We start from the raw sequence: 13,280 nt of genomic DNA on the forward strand, positions 1-13,280 counted from the left end.
AAAAGATGAACAATTAAAAGCAAACGAACAACAATAAATACAAGACAACAACATAAAATGAAACAACAAGACTCAACACTTATTTGTGTTAATATTAAATCCCACCCCTTCTCCCTATGTTAATTTACTATATTCAGTTATATCACAACAATAATATATATATATATATATATATATATATATGTGTGTGTGTGTGTGTGTGTGTGTGTATAACACATAGTAATGTAGTATATTAACTTATTATTACCATTATTAACATACATAACTTGTTATTGACTTACACACACATAAGTACACATACACCCATGTAGTCACAATGAGACAACAATGAACAAACAAACAAAACAACAACACACAAAAACGAAAAATAGTAATAATACATTTAAAAATAAAACGTCAACAATAACCACCTACTGTCATTTTACACACCCGTTTTCATCCCTATATTGTGTGAAGACATGCTCTTTATATTTGATTTTGAAGTGTTTAATGTTTGAACATTGTTTTAATTCTTCACACATCCCATTCCATATTTTTACTATGCAAAACCTTTTCCTATTTGTATGTATTTTGATTACTTTAAAATTATTTGAAGATCCAACAATGACATCTAATAACACGATTTAAGATCAAAATGTGCAACCCTTGAAACAGTAAAATGCAGCTACATTCAGACAGGGAGAATACTGAATTTAGAGCACAGAATATTAAAATGATCATTATTGAAGTGAATAAGATGCTATTTTGGAAATGCCCATCCTCATGTTGTTTTTACATGTTAGCCTTATGATTGTTATGCTTGCAGCAGCATATAAAAAGATAATATTGATGCCATGATGGACAACTTTGTAATAAAGATGGTTTGAGTTGTAAAACATGCACCATATTTGGTTCAGTGGCAAAATGCAACTGTTAAGTTGTTACACTTCATACAACCCGATAATGTATTAAAATCCATGTTTTTTTTCTGTTTGTAACAAACTTTTTACTTTACTTTACTTTTTACTTTTGCACACTGACATTTGAAGGTTATAGACATTATATAAATATAGTTTTAATCATCCTTAAAAGGCACTCAAACAGTGTGACAAAGAAGCATAGAAGCAATCAAAACCTTTATTAGTGTTCTAATTAAACATCACAACATCACATTTCCCTAGGAAAAGTCTCCTGAAGCCCTCAGAGTTCCCTTATTGAAACACCTCTGCCCCTTCTCCATCCAAAATACATATTAGATATTTGTGTTCATGTAGGCACCCCTGCCCCTCATTTCTACAAAAAAAATTTAACCATGAGGCTTTTCTACTCCCGTATCTTCGAAAGCACACTGGCTTATCTGATGGCTGTCTTCTCGAGGTCCGTCTTAGTAGACAGCTGATGTGTCTTGTCTTCTTTTTTTGCTGAAGGGCTCAAAACTTATACACGTCTCAAAGAGCCTTCTAGGTTTTCTAACACACACATCTTGATGACTTTCTTAAACACTAGCAGGGTGATTTATATTTAATAACTGATTCACACTTGAAGAATAATTAGACATAATAAAGGTTTTACACAAAATGATTATTACTTGAAGATAACTGATACATAGAATGATTGATAATCATAATCAAGGTACCAATACACTGACACCTAACAGAATGCAAGAAAGCATGCAATGCAAGAAATAAAAATACAAACACAAAGTGGTCAACTGCATTAATACAATTTGAGTAACTCCATAACTTGTAACTTGTTCTACTTCTTGTTTTACTTCTTCTTCTCCTTGTTCTTCTTAAATTAAGACTCATGACGATGAACTTAAACCTCTTAATGGCAGATTGAAATTAGCTGCAGTAGGTAGGAAAAAATTAGCTCTTTTTGTACATTAAATAAATCCCAAATTTTCCAATTTAGGCCCCTTTTACACTTTTCTTCAACAGCCCAAGTCAACAGCCCTGTTCATTTACAGTAACTGGTAGAAAACTCCTGGTTGTTGTGTGACAAACTTAGGATTTATCAATATAATAATATAGTGTGTGTGTGTGTGTGTGTGTGTGTGTTTATAGTGGAAGGTCCTGTCATGGTCATGTTAGAACTTTACAATATTTCTGCCCTGAAGCAAAAATAAATGAAAATCATGAAATCCGTGATAAGAATAGAATAGAGGACAATAGAAAGTAGCATTTTATAGAAAATACAAACAAACTGTATTATTTACTTAAGTTACTGTGGCGACGTTAGGATGAAAGAGGTCACTTAAGGTGAGTAGGCAAGTATGTAAGACAAGATAAGATAAAATCAGACTTTATCAGACATTTAGTTGTCATAGCAGCTCAAGATACAGACACATATATAGAAACAGAATGAAGAATATAAACAATAAGACATATACATACATTCTATACTATCATATATTTCTGCTGTCATCATTTACTGTGTGTGTTTAAGAGAATCCATAAAGCAGAACGGCAATTTTAAAGATTAGATAAAATAAAACAGAATCATAAGAGAGTTAGAAGAGAATCCGTATCAATCAGAGAAAACAAACAAACAACTGGATGAACAGAACAGAAAACAAGGAATAAAACAGGTGGAACTCACCAGAATACAATTAAGGCCGGTCTCCCCCACATCTTTTTTTTTTTTTTTTTTCGATCTGCTGCTGTTATCTGTAGGCGTGATGAATACATGGCAATGCTCATTACAGCCCTGTTGGTATTTTCCATTCTGTCAAGGGGGACCTGTCTATTGCAATGACTGTGTGTTGCACATGCTTATGTTCTATGTTCCACATTTGTCTTGATCGAGTCAAACGTGCACGCAATTCCATGCAAATTAGAAAAAGGGGAAGAGATGAACATATGTGTGCTTGCTGCTGATCTGTAATGGTGTTTGTTTCCTGTGAAGAGCTTTAATGCGTGCCTTTGAGCTGTTAAACTTTAATATGCTGGCTGAGCTTGGGGTTTATGCACAAGATGCAAATGAAAACTGGAACCAGGTACAGGCAGCTGATTTTAAGGCTGTCACTGGCTGCACATGACAGTGGTGTGTGTGTGCTGGTGGAGGAGGAAGTGAAAGTTGTGCAGTTGCTCAAGACAGTAGTGAGAAAGCTTTCAGTATTTTAGACTACTGCATGATCCTGTGATGAGGTGATGGTGCACACTTTAATGTGTGTTCTTATAGATTATAGCCCAGAAACACATTGAGCCCCTGTTTGAATCTCAGATCAAATTTAATTCTGTAAAAAAAAAAAAAAGTAGGCTACAGTGGATGTACATTTTATTTAATTATCACCAGTGGTGGAATGTAACTAAGTGCATTCACTCAAGTACTGTACTTAAGTGCAATTTTAAGATACTTGTATTTTATTTGAGTATTTCCATTTTATATAACTTTATACTTCTACTTCACTACACTTTGAGGCAAATATTGTGCTTTTTACTCCTCTACATTTAGCTGACAGCTTTAGTTACTTTTCAGGTGAAAATTTAAAAAACATGTTCAATTTAAAGTGATGCATTTTTCTAAATTAAACTACATAACAGTATATATAGTAGTTAAAATGAGCCCTACCCCAACAAAATTAAAATGCTGCTTACATAAATGCATCAATAATAATAATAATCATAAAAATAATATTAATAATAATAATACAATAGTATATTTAGAATAATAACAACCTGCATAACGAGTACTTTTACTTTATACTTTAAGTACATTTTGATCTTGATACTTTTGTACTTTTACTTCAGTATGGTTTGAATGCAGGACCATTACTTATAGTGGAGTCATTTCACAGCGTGGTATCAGTACGTTCACTTAACCCTTAATAGGGCACTCATTGAAATACTTGCAAATTCCAAATTTCAACCCTAGAGAATATATTATTATTATTATTATATTACATATTGCCAGAATGTGTAAAAAAACAACAACATACGGACCGGGGTAGGGAGGTAATATTTTGAGAAAAAAGTTTACGAGATTAAAGCAGATTTATGAGATTTAAAGTAGTGAATCTGCGAGAAAAAAGTTGCTTTTTCTGCGATTTTTTTCGCACAGATTTGCCACTTCAAATCTCTTAAATCTGCAACTTTTTTTCTTGTAGATTTGCCACTTTAACCTAGTAAATTTGCAACTTTTTTCTCGAAATACCCATGTGGTTCTATGACCTCACAGAGAGACATGGGGACCTCATTTTGCATATCCGCTGAAGTTACCAAATGTAGTTCTTCGCCCGATAAAGGGTTAAGTAAAGGATTTAAATAATCCCACCACTGGTTACCACTGACTGTGATCATGTGATCACTCAGACCCATTTTTAAAGGAACCAGCCAGTGATTTTCAAGTCAATTTACTCTTGCTGGGATATCCGGTTGTTGCACAAGGAAAACAATACAGATAAATAGAGAAAGCAAAAGACCTAAAAAAAATAAGTGATACTGTGATGCCCCATGTGGCATCGTCTGAGTGTGTCCTCCTGTGTGTGGTCTATTTCTTCCTCCTCCTCTTCTCTGGCTGTGGTTTCTCTGTCTGCAGGTGTCTTCCATTATGTTACTTTGGATTAGAGTATTTATGCCACTGCAGCCAGGTGCTCTCCCCTTTCTGACCACTCTCTGGCTCTGCCCTGTTCTGGGCTCCTCTGTCCCCAGTAAGGTTTGGTTTGGTTTGGGTTAGCTTGATGCTTTAGGTTGTCCTTTGCCTTTGTTCCACACTATCAACACTTAAACACTCATGCACACCCTACCACTGATACCACTGCTTCTACACACTCCATAACCTCAAATCCTTTATGATTGTTTAATTTGGTCTAATTTGATTTAAAGGAACACTCCACCGTTTTTTCATATTAAAACATGTTATTCGGTCAAGTAAGACGAGTTGATACAGACCTCTTGCGTCTCAATGCGTGCACTCAATCGCCCTGGCGCGCGGCGCCACTTGGCTAGCACTTAGCTTAGCCCAGTTCATTCATTAGGATCCAAACAGATGGACAGTTAGAAGCGACCAAACTCCTCCACGTTTTCCCTATTTAAATACAGCTACACTTTTTACGCAGTAATATCATCACTCCTGAGGGGAGAAGATTTTTCAGGAGTGATGATATTACTGCGCCGAGTCGAAGTGCTCCCAAGTGCTATTCCGCCATACATTATAGTTATCCTTTGTATCCGCTTAGAAAAGCGCCACGTTTTATTTTGTGGCGCCATACTTGGTTGTTTAACTACTCGTGTAGCTGTATTTAAATAGGGAAAACGTGGAGGAGTTTGGTCGCTTCTAACTGTCCATCTGCTTGGATCCTAATGAATGAACTGGGCTAAGCTAATTGCTAGCCAAGTGGCGCCGCGCGCCAGGGCGATTGAGTGCACGCATTGAGACGCAAGAGGTCTGTATCAACTCGTCTTACTTGACCGAATAACATGTTTTAATATGAAAAGACGGTGGAGTGTTCCTTTAATAAATGTTTAAACTGATGTACATGGTGTCAACTCCCTTTTTTGCCATGACTCTCAGAATCAGGTCATGACAATACATCACTCCCGAAACATAAAATACAACTCTACAGGAGCATTTGTAGACAGAAACTTCAAGGAAAGTTGAAAGTGTTGACAAATGACAATAGGGAGATTAATGATGCAAACATGGATGTAATATTAAAGGGACAATTCACCCCAATATTACAAATACATATTTGTTCTTCGACCCGTCATGTTATTTATCAATCTAGATTGTTTAGGTGTGATTTGCACACAGTGTTGGAGATATCTGCCAAAGAGATGCCTGCATTTTTCTTAAAAAAGATGGCATGAAAGAAAAGAAAAGAAAAAAGAAAAACTCAACAGCAACATTATTTTCCAACACAACTGGGTAGAAAGAAATGGCTTTTTGAATTTGGGGTGACCTGTCTCTTTAACATAATATAGTACTGGAATGGTCAATTATGATAAAGAATAGGGATATGAGATATAGCCTAGTATAAGGTGAAATGTAGTAACCAAAGTGTTAAAATATGGTATAGAATAGTACAACACTATAACATAGAATATCTGCAGCCAGGACAAATGTGAATAATGCCCCATATTGGAGCCATTTCAACAAAAAGCCCAGTTTATCCTCTTGTCTCCCTCTATTTGTTAAGCTCAGTTCACACATGCCCAAAGTACAGTAAATCTCTCTATTAAAATACAAATATGAAAACAGATGTATTTTATTTAACATGTACTCAAGAAATATTTATATTTTCATCGCATTAAAAGATAAAATCTTCACAATTTGTCAGAGAAAATATGAAAATCATAGATAATCACAGAGAGAATAGATTAATATAACACCTTTAGAGTGGTGATGCCTAACTAAGCATTAAACAAAAAGAGGTTTATATAGGACACACAGTCATTGTAGCACAGACTAATCTGGTGAAACTGAAAAATGCATCACTTCAGTGTATGTGTGCGCACACATGTGTGTGCATATGTATTGTGATCAAGTCAGATGGTCTGATTCTAGTGAAGAAACGGCTCACTACTGTCTCCATGGAAACAGGCAAGAGGCGATGGAAGTGTGTGTGTCTCTGTGCATTTGTGTAATATGTGTGTGTCTAAAGAGAAAAAAAAAAGAGAGAATCCCCCTTCTATTCTATTCTGTTCTGTTCTATTTAAACCTCAAAGAAATAAATACACAAATACAAGGAGTACTGTGTGCAAATTTAAAAGCTGGTATCAGTGACCTCTGCACTGGCTCTCTTTGGTCCTCTGCATTTTTACCCTGAAGTCACCGATGGTGCCGGCGCATTACTTCTTCATGATGTCCCAAAATAAAAATGAAGCAGTGTTGAGCCCTGTCATCAACTTCCCTCTAAGGCAGTAGTTCTCAACCTTTTTGAGTCGTGACCCCCAATTTAACATGCATGTTGTCCATGACCCCCACTCACTGAACACAATCTCACACGCACAGTTCAGATCACCCAAAAAAGACACAAAATGACCAAATAAAGGAAACAAAATGACCAAAAAAGACATGAATGGACCACAAAATGATCAAAAAAGACACAAATTGAGCAAAAAAGACACAAAATGACCAGAAAAGACACAAAATGACCAAAATAAGACACAAAATGACCAAAGAAAAGACACAAATTGACCAAAAAAGACACAAATTGACCAAAAAAGACACAAAATGACCAAAGAAAAGACACAAATTGACCAAAAAAGACACAAAATGACCAAAAAAGACACAAAATGACTAAAAAAGACACAAAATGTAAAAAAAAGAAGAAACAAAATGACCAAAAAAGACACAAATTGACCACAAAATGATCAAAAAGACACAAAATTACCTAATAGGACACAAAATGGCCAAAAAAAAGACATTAAGTGACCAAAAGGACTAAAACACATGAACACTTTAACACAGAGCTGACTTCCAAAATGATTTGGCGACCCCCAGAAATCATCTCGCGACCCCAATTGGGGTCCCGACCCCAAGGTTGAGAATAGCTGCTCTAAGGTACTGGTTTGAAACTCCATGCCAGGTTTTGTTTGATGATCATAGGCCAAGCAAAACCAGAGATAAGGTCAAATATATTCAGTCTAAAAATAAAGACCTACATGCTGTCCTCATTTTATCTCTTGTATATTATATTTGTAACCAGTGTTCACATTTGCAACATTTGAAATTCCTCATTGAGCATGATCAAATTTTAAAAATAAAAAAATATCTGATTTTATCATTAATTTTTGTTTCTTTTGAGTTTCAAAACATTGATCCTGTAATTCAAAGTGAAAAAATAATCATCAGGTCATATAGGTGGGGTCGTGCTGTGCCTTTACTTATATTTAATAAACCACATCCACATTCAAATTGTCTGATCTTAGTAGAGTCTGAGACATGTCGGTGTCTCCACATTAAAGAGGCAATTTTCTGGACATCGATGTGCATTGTTCAGTGTGTGTTTTATTATACATTTACACATTCTATGACGCACACACAGACGTCACTGGTGCTTAATGATCCTTGGACCCATTGAACACTGTGGACTTTTGATGTCCCTTAACTCTCCTGTTACATTCCTTTGTCAGCAACAGCAATAATGTTTAATTATCCAAAAGTATCAGAAGCCAAAAAATCCCAATAAACATTGTTTATATTTCATTATTACTAACCATTTCAATCAATATTTAGTGCAATGGTGTTCTTTACCTCTCACATATCATGGTTCAATGAGGATATTTAATTTGTTTGTTGTTAAAACCTTTTTTTATGTACAATGGAAAAACCTATATATAAGATATAATGGTTTTACATCACATTGATGTTTTTTAATTTTACATTTTAACAGTTTCCTTATATAACAAAATAACAAATACCAAAACAAAAGTCATGACATCTACATTCTCGCACTTTACAGATGAGAATTTTCATTTTATAAGTTGATTACACTTATTAAACCAAGTAAAAGAAATTTCATCCTGAAAAAAAATACTTTTTAAACCTTGAAATGGTCAATTTGACCTGCAACATAACAGGAGGATCAAGAGATAATCAAACATTTTGCCACTTCCTGAGAGAATAAAAAGCTGCTCATATGGTCATGTATCATGGTGTGAATGGACATTGGTCCTCCTGTGACTGCACGTACAGGGCTGCCATCAGAGAGGTTCACGCTACCTGACCCTGCCCTCTAAACGCCAGCAGCATCAGAAGAAAAATGAGAAGACACAAAACAATCAATTCTCAAATTAAGATCCCATCAACTTGTCGTCCAATCCAGTGGAGTGACCTCTCAATGAATGAATAAATCAGTAACCCAGTCAATCAATTCACCACCTCTTGATTGCTTCCTACAAGTCTTGCAAAGCCAAAATCAATATGTCCTTACGTCAAACAGAGCAAGATCAGGACTCCCAGATGGGCATACTGGAAAAACAAATTCATGTATCATTGCTTTCCTGTTAAATATATACTGTTGATCTTTGATTAACTAGAAGGTCTTCCATACCTGAATGTAAATGTACTATTATATCATGAATCTAATTATTATTTGCTGCTCTTTACCCTCCAATGAAGGGCTTCACCAAGAGGCCACAATATGCTCACAGGTCCAGATCCCCACCCTATCCACAGGGTGACCCTGAGACCCTGAAAACTGGTAATAATGACACCATGATCCTCCACCAAGCCAGAAGATGCAGCCATCTAGGGAGACATGACAAACTCATAACAAAAAAGCTATTTACACAGCTGTGATTACAGCCAGGTCTATAAAAATGGAGGCATCATGACAGAAACCTGGCATATAAATGGTTAAATTATTCAAAAATCAATTAGTGTTTGATATAAATTATTAGGTCAGATGTAGGTGAAAATAATCAGTACAATGAAAGTAGAATATACAAATGTATAATATTTTTTATAGCTTGCTTTCAAAGAGCGCATTTTATGCACAAAGCAGTACAAGTGTGTATACAATTTGAACAGGCCTTGAGGGTTAACTTTTAAATGTGCTGGGATACAATTGACATTCTGATACATTTAGTGGTACAGCTGGGTTGGCCAACATTTCAATAGCACATTGTTACAGTACAGTAGGAAGTGTGATCTGTGGAGTGGCTCTAGTGATGGTAATGTAAGTCAGTCAGATGACCACTTTGTTTCAGACTGAAATATCTCAACAACTCTCTGGTGGATTACTATAAAAATGTTTGGAGATATTTATTATTCCCATACAATACACATATTTTGGTGGTTTATTCTCCTTTCCTCTTGCATGAGCTTTAAGCAAGCTTTAGTGTTTTTTAGTTACATTTCTTCACAGCTATTGGATGCATTGCAATGAACACTAGTTTTTCTCGGGGCAAATTGACAAAATTTGGTGATCTCTTTTCTCTTCTTCTAGTAAGTAAGTAAGTAAGTTTTTATAAAGCGCTTTTCGCAGGAAAAGAAAACCACGAAGTGCTTTACAAGGGTATAAAACAACATACAGGCAAACACAGAAAAACACAATACATCAAGAAAACATAGTTAAAGCCTGGACGGTAGGGCCGGGACTTTTAGCATGAGCCACGGTGGAACCCATTACATGGCAGATCCAAGTCACCGGGCAGATACATTCATTCTTTTTTAGTGTTGCTAACATTAGGGCCTTTCATAGTGCGTTTTCGCAAATTTCCCGCTATATTGCTGAAAAGATCTGTGCCTTAGGGCATTCATAGTGATCCTGCGAAGGTGTGATAGTTGGGACGATTCTTAGTACAGTCCGTGACGTGTAACAAAAAAGCAGCACTACGTGTACAAAAAGCAACAAGCAGTGGGGATTCAAAACAATGATGGCGGAAGAACTGAATGTCCTGCTGTTTCTCGCTGTTCAGATACTGCACACTCAGGCAAAGATGTTTTGCATTTTGATTAACATGTTTTGGTTATTGTCAGACCTTGAGTGAGGGACGTGTTTTGTGGCACAAATAATACTTGGTTCGGCGTCACGCACAACATCAAACATTACACCTTGCCGGGATGGTCGATTCATAGTGATCCTGCTTCTAACAGTCCTACCAATTTTACACCTCTGTGACGACCTCTGAAGGCAATACAGAGCCGGGATCACTTGATCTACTAAATGCTCTTTTTTGTGCACTGCAATAAACAATCACAAGTGCCTATATTGTGGCACTGTCAGTAAGAAAAAAAGATTTGCAGATCTTTTTGAGATCCACATTCAAAATACAGAGGATTTTCCTGGAAATACTGGTCACATAGGATAGGATACACAGAGAGAGAGAGAGAGAGAGAAAGAGAGAGGGAGAGAGAGAGAGGGAGCACTTCCTATCACTTAGTGTAATGTGAGTTCTAAAATGCCTAATGTCTGGATTATTTACAGAGGTGGAACTCATAGCAAGCTCCCGCTTCCTCATTTCAATTGAATTACTCACCTCCTCTCCCTCTCTCTCTCTCTCTCTCCCTCACACACCCCCACACACTCACACACACACACACACACACACACACACACACACACACACATTTTCCCGATTACTGGCAAGACTGTTTATGATGGAGCAGTCCATTACCAGTAAGCTAAAGATGTGAGGTGTGTGTGTGTGTGTGTGTGTGTGTGTGTTTTGTTTCCTGAGCATGTGTGCACTTGTCAACTGCAATACTGTCACATCTCTCTTTAAATAACATAAAGACATGAGATATCATTATTCCTCAGTGTTTGCCTGTCCTCTGTGGCTTGGAGCTGATTTCCAGGATACACTCACCCTGCTTGCAAAACAACCTCCTAATTACCGAGGTTTCTGGGAAGCATTTTTTGAGTAAAGCTACTAGCAAGTGTGACAAATGAATAGGGTATTCCCGAAAACACCCTTACAGAGTTGAACTGTTTCATTACTCGTGATATTTGTATTTGAATTATTTATCGACCTGGCCCAGAGTGAGTTATGAAATAAGGTATGTGATTGCTGAGCAGTCATAATCAGTTTTAATCTGTAAAACAAACAGCACTAATATTTTTTTTATTCTTTCTGCACAGATCTGCTAGTATGCGGTCTGATACATGCAGATTTACTACTCACCGAAATTAAATTGTAGCCTATCTGCCCTAATCTATTCTCCACATCACTAAGCCCTTTTTTTGCTCCCTCTCTCTCTCTCTCTCTCTCTCACACACACACACACACACACACACACAGGCACCTCCCTTTTTCCTCTTGATTGATCAGATCCTTATCTGTCTCTTTGACCTTAGCTAAAGCAAATCAAGTGTGTAATGTGACATAATTTTCTCTTGAGTAAAAAATGGTTGATCAACACACTTTATGTTAAATGATTGCCTTTTATCTTGTGAATGTCATGTTTTTACACATAAAATAAAAACCACATGTTCCTGTGACATGTTTTTTTTTCAGATTTGAAAATGTCAGAAAGTCTACAAAGATGCACTGCATTCAACAGAGAAGAAAAAAGTTGATTCTCTCCTGTAAAAGGACTTCTGTACTCATAATGATGACTGAGCATCTCATGATTAAAAGCAAAAAAATATAATTATAATAAGGAAATTTTCACAGGGAATGGGTTTTTTATTTGACAAACATAAACACATGTTTAAGTCACAATAGTCATATGTGAGGTGTAAAATCTTAAAAATGAATGATTGAAACTTTGATAGAACAGAGCTGTTCATTTTGACACTTGGGTTTTCCTTATCACAAGTTGTATTGTCTGTTGTGAAAAAGTCCTATTACATATATTTTTTAAATTTTTTTTAGTGCATCATTTTGACCTATTTACTTATCAATTCTTAATGTTTGAGCAACATGCGTTGTCAGGGAATAAAAAAGGTTGCAGTTTAGCTGTGGAGAGGATCACAAAAAAATCAGCTAGAACAGTGAACCAGAAGAGTGAGTGAAAAATGTACCAGCTTAAACCCATGGATGGACAACTGACAGGCCCAGGGGCCCAAAGTGTCAAGGGCCCCCTGAGCTTCATCTGCAAAATGTCATTCAATTCAATTCAATTCAATTCATTCAAGACAATGAAGAAATGCCTTTATGACAAAAAACAAACAAAAACAAATACAAAGAAAAACAAAAGAATCACACAGAGATGCAAAATGATAAAGAAACAATTTGACAGTAAAAACATCCCGAAAGAAACAAAATTACCATAAAGAGACTCAAAAAGACAATATAACTACACAGAGGTTCAAAACAACTGAAATAAGGTACTAAATGACTACAATGAGACCCTACAAAAAGACACAAAATGATCAAAAAAAGATGCCAAAAAGACCCCCAAACAAACTCAATGACTACAAACCATCCCAAAATAGAAGACACAAAAATAATTACAATGAGGCATGCAAACAACAATAAAAAGAGACCAAACAATTTATGTAAAAGAGTGTTGGGCTTTTTAATTTTTTTTTATAACCATCACCTGTTGCTGAGTTTGCCTGTACATTCAAAACATAAAACAAGTTGTTGGTCTCTGTATCACAAGCCTTTATATTAATGGCACATAATTAGACTTTTTGATGAGAGGCTTTAGCAAACAGGTGATAAAGACATCCGAACAATATCAACAATTATAACCTTATTAACCAATAAGAACCCATGGTTTCACCCGTGTAACAAACACTTTAAATCTTCTAGAATCTCCCATATTCAGCTTTATGCTTCACCTTAACTCATTAAATCCCTAAGTGAAGTATACTCAACACCCTGGTGTGGTGGTCATGTGACTTTGACAAGAAGTGACTTCTCCAAAATATGTGTGTGACTGGAAACAGAAATGTGAAAAAG

This window comes from Centropristis striata, chromosome 10, assembly GCF_030273125.1.
Source record: "Centropristis striata isolate RG_2023a ecotype Rhode Island chromosome 10, C.striata_1.0, whole genome shotgun sequence".
In the NCBI taxonomy this organism is placed as follows: Eukaryota; Metazoa; Chordata; class Actinopteri; order Perciformes; family Serranidae; genus Centropristis; species Centropristis striata.